Source organism: Poecilia mexicana, unplaced genomic scaffold (genome assembly GCF_051168715.1).
Source record: "Poecilia mexicana isolate PSO_F unplaced genomic scaffold, ASM5116871v1 scaffold_15, whole genome shotgun sequence".
NCBI lineage: Eukaryota > Metazoa > Chordata > Actinopteri > Cyprinodontiformes > Poeciliidae > Poecilia > Poecilia mexicana.
Genome location: NW_028263384.1, coordinates 3,468,305 through 3,480,322, shown reverse-complemented (window position 1 = coordinate 3,480,322; position 12,018 = coordinate 3,468,305). Strand labels below are relative to the sequence as shown.

General features: G+C 38.2%; 1 long non-coding RNA gene across 1 annotated transcript; it reads left to right on the top strand.

Annotated features, from left to right (window-relative positions):
- The first annotated feature begins 10,356 nt into the window (after positions 1-10,356).
- LOC106912994 (uncharacterized) lies at positions 10,357-11,787 on the top strand. The gene is made up of 4 exons (XR_015765363.1): positions 10,357-10,686; positions 11,173-11,211; positions 11,368-11,461; positions 11,664-11,787. It is a non-coding gene; the product is annotated as an uncharacterized LOC106912994 (long non-coding RNA).
- The last annotated feature ends 231 nt before the right edge of the window (positions 11,788-12,018 follow it).

Here is a 12,018-nt window from a genome sequence, read left to right as displayed (position 1 = left end):
AGGTGTGGTTTCTGCTGAGCAATTCGGGAGTCAGTATATTCTCGTTCCCATTGTGAGACACGAAACGAATGCTATGAAAGAGAACTTTAGGTTACTTTCGTAACCCCGGTTCTCTGAGTAGCATGAGTGAGTGTCTCACCAAGTCACCCTCCTTGCTCTGACGTTGCGAGGAAGAGGTGAACGTTTTTGAATAAGATGTCGGCTCAGCGTCAGCCCTATTTATAGGGGGAGGGTGCCTGCCCTCTCTGACGCTGACAGGCTTATCTCCAGCCAATCCTGGCTGGCGTAATGTAATAGGAGCTTCTGATGAGGTTACGCCAGGGGCGTTCCCATTGTGAGACACTCACTCATGCTACTCAGAGAACCGGGGTTACGAAAGTAACCTAAAGATTCCCAGAGACGGATGCCCGAAGGTAATTGTATTTTCAAAAAAAAACAACAAATAAGGTTATAGAATTAAAATTATATAATCAGAAAATTGAACAGGTAAAGAATATAAAATTCTTAGGCTTGTGGTTTGATGAGAAATTAAAGTGGAATATTCACATCCAAAAGATTGTCGATAAATGTAAGAGAAAATTGAATATATTAAGATGTTTGGCGGGTAATGATTGGGGAGCAGGGAGAAATTCATTAAAACAGATTTATACGGGGATAATTAGATCTGATCTTGATTATGGATGCTTAGTGTACAGTTCTGCAGCTAAAACTCATTTAGAGAGATTAGACAGTATTCAACATCAGGCACTAAGAATATGTACCGGAGCATTCAAAACAACACCTACAGCAGCATTAGAAGTAGAAATGAGAGAAATGCCACTAGATCTAAGGAGAACTGCATTAGGAATTAATTATTGGCTAAATTTGATGGGCAATAAATGTGGACATCCAACTCGGGAAATTATTAAACCATGTTGGGAAAAGGAAAAGAAAGGGATGAAGAGTTATGGATGGAAAATTGAAAAGGAAGTAAAGGAACTTAAAGTGGACACTCTAGAAATTAGTCAAACAAATCCAATATCAGTTATACCACCCTGGATTCTACCAGAAGCTATGGTTGATTTATCAATATTGGTAAAAAAACAAGATAAGTCAAATATTGTAGAAAGGTATGCAGTACAATCATATTTAAATAATTACTATAGACATGTCCAAATTTATACAGATGCATCAAAAATCGACGGAAAAATAGGAATAGCATGTATAATTCCAGATTTCAATGTGAATATAGGGAAGAGAATCACAGACGGGGTATCAATTTACACAGGAGAAATGTTAGCGATACTTTTGGCTTTACAATGGATTGAGGACGTAAAGCCTCTACAAGCAATAATTTGCTCAGATTCAAGTTCAGCTTTGTTAAGCATAAAATATAATAATACAGATAGTAGGATGGACATCTTATTAGAAATTTATCATAATCTATTTAGAATACAAAATTTGGGATTAGTAGTTACATTTGTGTGGGTTCCAGCACATATAGGGTTGGTAGGAAACGAGAAGGCTGATAAAACGGCAAAGAAGGCAACACATGATCCTATTAGTTTTGCAGTTAGGATGAGTAAATCGGAAGGGAAAAGTAAAGCCAAAGAAGAGCTGATGAAAATATGGCAGAGAAGGTGGGACAAAGGGTTAACAGGAAGGTGGTATTATAAAATTCAGGTGGCTGTAGGAAAGAAAAGAAAAGGAGGAAGGAATAGGAAGGAGGAAAGAATAATAACAAGGTTAAGGTTTGGTCACTCAGGGCTTAATTATTCACTTTTTAAAATACAAAAGCATAAAACTGGAAAGTGTGATTATTGTGAGAAGTCTGAAACAATAGAGCATGTTATTTTAGAATGTCATAAGTATGAAGAAGAGAGAAGATGTATGCTGAGAGAGTGTGTAGGTATCAAAGAAAGGTTTAATTTAATAGAATTTTTGAGGAAAGATCTCGGGAGTAGACATATTCAAATAATTATTCGGTATCTTAAAAAAAACGAAGCTATTTCATAGGATATGAGTAGAGCAAGTTGGGTGTGAATGTGTAAAGAATATCAAAGAGGGGTTTATAAAGCTATAAGCAAGTTGGGTAATATAAGCAGGTGTGTATGTGTGAGGGTATGTTTAATCAGGAGTTAGTGGAGGGAAAAGGTAGAAAGTGAAAGTATATAGACCATCTCGAACCACACTCCATACCGGTAAGTGGCGGTAATGCTACTGTAAGTTTGTTGCCAACCGCCAATAAAAACCAAGAAGAAGAAGAAGAAGAGACGGATGCCAGAAAAATGGCAAAAAGGGTGGAATGAAGATAAGAAAGGAAGAAGATTATATAAAGTACAAAAGTCAGTATTAATTAGAAATATTAATGAGAGAAACAGAAGGGAAGTAGTAATAATGATCAAATTAATTTAAGAGTAGGTCATACCTATTTAAATTATATTTAATGGGGAGAAAAAATAATGATAAATGTGAAGGATGTGGAGAGAGAAAATGTAGAACACGTATTGATGAACTGTAGAACATGAATCTGAAAGGGAGAAATTGAAAAGAATGGTTGGAAGGACAGGTCAAGAACAGAGTCTTTAAAGAATATTGGGAAATGAAGGAAACATAATGGATATTTATAGATTAAGAAAAGCATGATTTGTTTTTCTTCAAAATACAAGATTAAAAAATAGAATTTAATAGATGTAAAGAAATGTTGCTACACACTCGTGTACAGTATGTGGCAGCATGGACCTTAAAGTTGCTTGCGATCCACCATAATAGAGAAGAAGAGACAGATGCCAGATGGTTGACTACTACTCGTGGTACTACTACAGTCACTGTGTCCTCACAGACAACTTACTATTCATCTTACCTTTGATCTCCTCTCTTCTTGTAGGTACCCAGCGTCACCCTGATTCTTTGGCCTGGGGATTTCCTCCTGCGGCGTCTGTCTCCCGTCCTCCTCGCTGCTCCCGTTCTGAAACATCCGTGGCTCACCTCCAGTCCTCACCTACCTGTCCACCCTCCTACTGTCCATTTAATCCAGCCGAGGAACCTGAAAAGCCAAACCGGTCACAACTCACCCAGTCCACCAGCAAGCAGCCAACCACCGGAGCTGTGGAAGCTCTGCGCCCCTCCTCGCTCGCCTCCCCCGCTTCATAAAGTACGATCCAGACTCCTTCCTCTGCACATTCGATTATCCAGTCATGCCCACTAATCATCTCCCTGTCTTCCAGTAAGGGTCTGGTCCGGATTTGATGCCATTTCCCCACCAGAAAGATTAACTTTTGTGTAAATACAACTCTTAACATCATCTTCCACAGAGAAACACTAAAACTTAAGGAAAAACAAATACTTTTAATAATTGCAATTTAATTAGTAGAATACAATTTAGTTAAAATTAACATGACTTGAACTAGTCTAATTTGTAGTTTTATATTAACTACTTGTAGTCTCTAACGTAGGCTAAACGGTAATATCGTTAGTTAAATATAATCAAAATTAGCATAATAATTAGAAAATGTCTAGAATGAATGTGTTTCTATTAGGGCTGAAACGATTCCTCGAATGATTCGAGTACCTCGATTACTAAAATTCCTCGAGGAAAATTTACCTGCCTCGAAGCTTCGTTAATTTATGTTTTATTAGTTAGCGCACCGTGTTCCGGCCGGGACTTCATTTGCGTTGCGCGGAGCTCTCACTTCCGCCTCTGAGTTGTTGACAAAAGCTAAGTCTCAGCGGCATAAAGTCCAATCTTCAAGATTGGCCCGTGGGGATTTAATTGATTGATGATAATGCCCGACTTTTTATCGTTTTTGGGGAACCAATAAGCATCCTTAAAATGACTGGGGGATGCCTGGAGTACGGCAGCATTTCTCCTCCGGGGCTGCTGGTTGAAAGCGAACGGCGGGAAGAGCGCTGAGGTGAGCGGATAGCCTGAACAGGGCGGGCGGCTGAGTAGCTGATGCTTACCGTGTAAATGTAGCTTTACCGACGAACCGCACAATAAATTTCATATCCCGGTCTGAAGAAACGGGTGGCGGAGCGCATCGTACATGGCTGGTAGATGAGTTTCTGAGTGTGACCAGTGAAGGTGTCGTAAATATCCCGTATTGCTTCCCCCCGTGTTCGTCCCCCGGTCTAACGGTTCGTCAGTCCGCTGGTCTATTTCCTCCCCTCCACCCCATCTTACGTTCGTTCATTCGCCCTCTCCTCCCACTCCAGGCGGCATTTCCCGTATTTTCAAACCCAAAGCGTGACAGGTTAGGTAGCAAGGTGAGTTTAATTAATCTATTAAACTCACTGAAGATTAAACTAAAAGCTGGATTGTAGACATTTTTTATAAGCATATTTGTTAGCCTGCCTCTTTGTTATTAAATTCAATATAATTTCAGATTTTTCTATAACTTTTCTTCTGGTTAACTTAGAAAGTGAGCTATTATTGTTACAGGTTAGTTTTCTAAACTACAAAAAAGCAACTGTTAGGGATGCTCAAATATGAAAAATTGGACTGATATTGATATCTGATAGTAACACCGGTATTATGCCAGATTTACCAATATTTCATTTTGTAATTTTTTTTATCCGATTACTCGATTAATCGTAAGAATAATCGATAGATTACTCGATTACTAAAATATTCGTTTACAACAGCCCTAGTTTCTATTGAAAATGTTCAGGTACACTCTATAAGTGTTTTAATTCTTCAAATTGATGCTTTGATCCAAGAGGATGGAGAAGTTCTGAATGACTTGATGGTGCCAGGCTCTCTCTGTCACTGTTAAAGTTACTGCAGGGACCTGTCTTTGGATATTGCTTGGCGAGGTAATAAAGTCAAGAATACCTTTGGATGAACTCTGGTTTAAAACAAGAATCTTTTGTTCAATTGGAGAACTTGAGAAAGTCCAGGTTTCAAACTCACATGAGAAAAGCTTGCTCTAAAACAGGGGTGTCAAACTCCAGTCCTCAAGGGCCGCTGTCCTGCAGTGTTTAGATGTGCCACAGGTAAAAAACAGTGGAATGAAATGGCTTAATTACCTCCTCCCTGTGTAGATCGGTTCTCCTGAGCCTTGCTAATGACCTAATTATTCTTTTCAGGTTTGGTGCAGCAGAGGCACATCTAAAAGTTGCAGGACAGCGGCCCTTGAGGACTGGAGTTTGACACCCCTGCTCTAAAATGACCTTTGGTCTCCCTTGTCCAGAGAGAGAAGCGTTGTAGTTCTGAAATTAAACCGATCTTGGAAGGTAATAAAATGTCCCAACTTAGTAATTTGAAACTGGTTTCAGCTATACAAGGAGAGGACACGCCTTTTTACATAATTGCATAAATAAAAAAAAACAAAACAAGGAAACACCCTTTTGGATAAAACTAGGCACCACAGAGGAACGAATCAGATTGCTTTTGCAAAATGCATGAGCACTCTCCAAAGACTCGTCTTTGCTTTTCTTCTATTTTGGCATTTTTCCCTTCTATTTGTCTCAGGTAAAAGAATGTATGCTTTCTGATTTTTTTTTTTTTTTTTTTTTTTGCAGTTTTCTGATTTAATTTTCATGCTTCGTTTTGTTTTTGATTAAACTCTGTGACGTCGAACACTGATTGTTGTTTTCTGTGTGGTTTCACTTTGGCCCACGTGAGATCTGGGAGATCTTGGAATCTGAGAGAAGAAAATTGAGCCAGAGATCTTTTCAAAATATATCTTAATTCTTCTCCAATAGGTTCTTCCTACGTCCAAAGGCCCCAAGAAGTATCGGGGCCTTTCACGGCTCATGTCAAACTGTGAACCATGTTGTCAGATATGTGCAGGTATGTGGTTATTCTAATGATCCTACTTCTTTGTAGAAGCACTTTCTTATTGGCTTCATTTGCCATTTGAATGTAGCTGTGCTACATATAGTTAATATTTTTTTATTATTCGTCTTCTTAGCATTTTGTCAAAGATGGAAGCCAGTGTTGAAGCCTTTCTCCTTGTTGTGGAACCAGGGCAGCCCTTCCTCCTGCGTTTGTGAAAACAAGAGCAGCACCAAAGACACTTCACCATCAGTGATCACAAGACCACTCCTGACCATCCATGGTAGCTTTTGATTATCTTTCAAAGCACACTTCATCTTCAGTGCAAAGTACCATGAATGTATGGCTTTTGTTGTATATTGCTGTCAGTGCTGTTTGATGTTGTTTTGAAATAAAAGTAGATTATGTACTGCAACTGGTGCTAGTGTTTTTGTAGATTCAATTGGCATCTAATGTCTTTTAAAATTAATTTGGGGATTATTGATGGTCAGTGGTATTTTATGAAAAAAACAAAAAAAAAACATCTTTTTGGCTCTTGTGGCCTTTATTTGATAGTGAATTGAGAGAAAAGTGGGTAATGAGAGAAGGGGGAAGACATGCAGCAAAAGCCAAGAAGTGAACCTGCAACAACCACATTGAGAACTAAGGCCTTCACATGTGGGTTGTGCTTAACCTCTGCGCCACCAGAGCTCACCCTACAAGTAGTATTTTAAAACTCAGATTTCTGTGTTCTATATTTAACACTATTCTGTGTTAAATTAACACATTCATAGTGTTAATTTTTGACACTATACAGTAGTGTTAGGTAAATCAACACTGTGTTAATTTTCAACTACTGAGAATGTTTCAATTCTATCACAAATAACACTTTCAGAAAAGTCATTTTAACACAATCAAGAGTGGACCAATATAGACATTTTCAAAGTGTTGAATTCCATTCTCTAGGAGTTGAATTAACACTTCCAAATTTGCTGTGTACCTTCCAATGTATAATTACAAACTTGATAATTACATAATTAGCTGCTACAGAGACAAAATTACTTACTAGAAACACTGTGATTAAACAAGCCTTCCTACTGTGACCTATTTTTAATTATTATAAAGAAAAGGTGCCGAGAGAAGTGCATCCAAACAGTACAATAAAAAAGGAGATTATATTTTGAGCAAAAACTGAGTATACTGTTAACATTTTTAAAGTGTTTTTAATAACTTATGACCGACCAATTTACATGGTTTCTAACAGTAGCAGCAGATTGTGCGGTTTCTATGTGAGGAATGGTAAATGGCTTGTATTTGTAGTCATTTACCATTACAGAGGACCCCAAACTACTTCACACTACAGTCAGTCAATCAGCTATTCACACACACACATGCACACGCACACACACACACATATCCATGGCTGCCTTGGGTGACACCAGGCCCTCTGACCACCACCAGCAACCTGCTGATTGTGGGCGAACTCCCACAACCGTCAGCACCATTGTCTCTATTTAACCTGTCAACTGTTTTTGGTGACTTAATATGTGAAAAACTTATTCATCTGTGATTTTAGTTCCATTTATTTAATGGAAAGACGGCAATTACGTTTTTTTGACATTGGTAGAATATAGACAAATAAATGCAGCTTATAAGCCCCATCTAGATGAGCTACTTCTGCAAACAAACTGCCTGACTTGAACAAGTAGAAGCCATGAATATATTAGCAAATATTCCGTTCAATAATTTCTAGGTTTTTCATTTTCTCTATTTTAATACTAAATTAGATGAAGAGGAAGATAATGCTGAGCTGCAGAAAACTGCCTCAGCTACTGGCGGAGTGTCCACCAAGGCTTCCGTAACAGGATCAATAATCAACCCCATATAAAATGATACATCTATTTATATGTTTGAAATATATGCTTATTTGTAATTGGTAAGACTGAGTATTTAAGACATAATTAGCTGCTACATAATTAAAATATGACTTGGAGATGCCAAGGACACATTTGGACTGGTTTCAGTCTAACATCCAGAAAAAAACTGACATCAGTATCAGGTTCGGTACAGATTGTGAATCAGATCAGGTCCATATCGATCATCTTATCTGTAAAACCTAAACAGAAAAGTTAATCATTTTTCAGTGCCAGATGTAAGTTCAGGTTTACTTTAGCCAAAAGCTGATGGGACACCTGCTGGCCTCTTGATAAATACCTTGTCACACACACAAAAATAAATAGTTTCCAGTATATTTGTGCTTAATCACACAGCAAGGCAAAAATCAAGTCAATGACTGCTGATCCAGTGGTTAGCTGATGATTTTGCCTGAGGAGGAACTCTGTCCTGATTGTGAAGCATATTTACAGTCCATGTTTGGAGAATGTCCTCTCCAAACATGGAGAGGACATTCTGGATCAGTTGCCCAGCTGATCCATGCATACACACAAAATTCAACATGACATGACCCTGTGATTCAGATTAGAAGATACCTGCATGCGATTGCAGAAAACATTAGTGTTGGCTAGTTGAGTAATTGTCATTAGACATGATGATTTATGGAGCTGTTTTATTGCTCGATTTGGTTTGAACTTATCTCAGTCTCTCATGTGAACACAAACTGTAATTTGTCCTTGAATAACAGAAAGACTAACAAGTTACTGGATATCGTGTCTTTTCAGACAAAGTTCTGGGGATGCAGAGCAGAACCATAACTAGAAGACCTGAGAGGTCTGGAAGGTTGATCCAACAACATCAGATCTTTAAGCTGTTCAGTGATTTCTAAAGTACAAGCAGTATTTTAAATATTCTCTCAGAGAAGCACTGTAGAACTAGGGTGACTTTTTATGTAAACAAGTTTATTCACTTGTGATTTAAATTTGTATCGCTTATTTAATGAAAATACTGCTATTGCAAAATTGTGTTTATTCAACATTAACAGAATGTAGACAAAGATTTGTAATGGATATGCAGCTACTGACTGCTGACAAGTAATCTAACAAATCCATTCCCATAAGTAGAAGTCTCAGTTCCTCCAACTGCCTCCCCCCATTTCAATCTGTGACATCAACTTAAACTTCCAGAGTGACTGGAAATCGGTGCAGAAGTTGTACTTATCTGCCAAGTCATTTTCATTTCAGTGATTTTGTAATCAGTTCCTTATCACAGTGGCCTCCAGCTCATGTCTAATAGATTTCCCTGCAGCTAATAAGCACCTTTTGTCTCCATACGTCATTAGCCTCTTTAATGAAAACGTGACTCCTATCTGTGGCCCCGGCTCCAGCTCGGCTCATCCGAAGCTGCAGACATCACAACAGCAGAGCGGTGGGAAATATCACTTCTCGTTTTTAATCAATTCAATGCTGGGAATATAGAGAGCTCCAGCTGCTTTTGCTGAAAATAAGCAAAGTAGATGCAACTGTTGGTTAGTTTGCAATATTTTTGCAGAGTTTCAAACAAATGACCAAATTTAACAATGGAAAGTGAAATTTAATTTGATTAAATGTATTGTGGCAGGTATGATTGTTGTATCTAAGGTGAAGTCCCCCATGCCTCTGTGGTGACAAAGAGGTGACCTCTATCTCTCTCCCTCTCTTTATCCTACCTGCTCAAACCATTCACTTCCGGGTTGGGGATCCACCAGAACTGCCAGGCTCAGATCAAGGGTCCTGATGGAGGCCAAACTGGCGTAAATTCAGATCAACACAGAGGTGAGTGATAGTGATAGTTGTCTTAGATGGCTGATTGGATGATAAAACTTTTATTCTCCTCTCGATAGTTGCCGGTGGTGATGCGGAACAGCCTCTTCCCCCGGTAACGCCGGATTCTCTTCACCCCTCTCTCTTGTATGCCATGTTAAATTTAAGAAACAGACATTCTGCATTATTATTGATGTTGTTGTTGTGGCCTATTGGCTATCGCCATGGCGCCAGCTCTCTGTTTGCTGCTGCTGCTTCATCAGCACTGGAACTTGGGTCTGGTCAGCTGCCTTGGCGGACTGATCCTATACAGCTGGTGAAGCCGATATTTGTATGAATGAGTGTGTGTGTGTGAGGTAGGTGTCCTCCATCTTTTATTCCAGTCCCTTCTTTGACTCCAACTCCAGTTGCTAAGCCTGAGGTTCTTTAAGTAGATTTAAAGATACTGAGGGCTCAGCAGATTTTAAAGTTAAAAAGTATGCTATTAAAGAATAAATTACTTAGAAAAATAAACATTCCTATTTGAAACTTGAATTGCGTCTCCTGTCCTTCCAAAACTAAAATTAGTTGACCTTCCAGTTGGTGGAAGGTCAAAGTGTTAGCTATTGGGTAGCCTGATAAAAACCAAGCCCTTGTTCCACACTACATTTCATTCAGAGGGTCTGCATTCTCTGCTATTCCAAAATGATTGCTTCCTGGAGGCATGGGCTGTATTGAAGTTTTAAATTTTACTCAATCACTAACATTTGTCCATGACATACACAATGCTCCAGTTCCCGTTGACACAGCAAGGCTTGTTCATGTTTCATTTGCCACACCACACCTTGTTTTTTTGTAATTATGGTTTGTCATTCTACTGGACAGAAGAACAATACAGCCAGTTAGTTGTGTCCAGAACTTGTTTGCAGCCCCTCTGACGTTTTCACTCACTTCTTTTATTCTTTTTTGAAGAAATACATTTAATACCTGTTTAGAAGGTTGCAATTTTCAAAAGGTACTTTTGTTGCACACTTGAAAATTAATCAGTAGCTGTGTCCGAATTCAGTGTCTGCATCCTTCGAAGGACGGATTTGAAGGCCGATTACGTCATAGCGTGGCGACAAGGCCTGTCCGAATTCAAAGACTCCTTCAAATGCGTCCTTCTTTTCCCCCGATTTGAAGGATGGGTCCGGTGTATCCTTCACGGCCCACGATATCCCATAATTCATTGCGGGTCAGAATTCTCAACAATGGCGTCAGACAGTGATGAATGCTGTAAGTAAATTTGTATCCATTACATTTTAATTTACATCAAATTTACTCAAAAAAAAAAAAAAAAAATAGGCAAGAATGTACCAGTTTAATTGTCAAATATATGTTTGGTTTCTTAAAAGTTTTCATAAATACATTAGTCCGACGTTGTCGGTGATCTCTGTTACCGTAACATTATTAGCCAACTCAGCTAAACAGTTATCAGCTGGCATGGTGACTGCGGAAACACATGACTGTTTTGAAAATCCAACTGGATTTTCATTGATGAATGCAAGACAAACACAGATACATACACAATGCAATTAATATAGGCTATATTGAAAGGTTTTTTTATTCCTCACAAAATCATTTCGGTTGATATGTCGTTGTCCTTAACTGCCATAACAGTGTGTTAATAGGTATATTTCAGTTAAGATATGACTGTAATGTCTTTACTGATAACTGGAGATTTGATAATAATGTAGTTTTTTATTATTGTTTTTTGAACAGCTTTCTCTACCGAACGCAATAAAGACTTAATGTTGAAATGTAAGTAAATCTCAGTATAAAAACACTAGTGATATTTTGGTATTTTCGCAGAAGTATATATAAACTTATCTACATATAAACCTGGTAGCCCTAACCCTAACCCTTGAATGTTAATCAAGACATGTCACTTTACATTAATTTGCCCATTTCTTTTAGGGACCAAGGAGCAGACGGAAAATTTCATCTCCCTCAGGGGCCAAAACAGCCACCTGTTCACAGGGACCAAAAATTCTGCGACAGTAGCCTGGAGGTAAAATAACTTTACAGTTTTATTTACCTCTATCCAGAAATTTGATGCATTGTTTTCAAGATACCACTATTCATGTCAACAAATTCTGTTTATTCGACATAATACAACACCTAAGCTTACTGTGCTTTTTGTGGGTTGCTCAGAAAAAAATGATTCCTTTCATAATTAAAATATTTTCTCTCTATTTTTCTCTATTTTCTAGGTCCATTCTAGAGAAGATGGGTCTCCAGGATGTAGTGACACCGTCTCAGGCCAAAAAGAAATGGGATAATCTTAAAAAGAAATATAAAGTGTGTAATATTAATTAATTTAAAAATAAACAAATAAAAATATTGTTACCTCAGGCAATAAGATTCCAGCAATCTCATTACTTTATGACAATTGTACGAAAATACTTTTTTTTTTTGACAATGTAACTTAAAACCAGGCTTCCTGGAGTTAAAATCCATCTGAATAAGTAACTCACCAGAACATACCTTTGATTCATTCTGTGAATAATTTTGTCAAACATTCATTTTGTTGTACGTCTGCCGCTCAAACCCAGTCCACATGTAGAC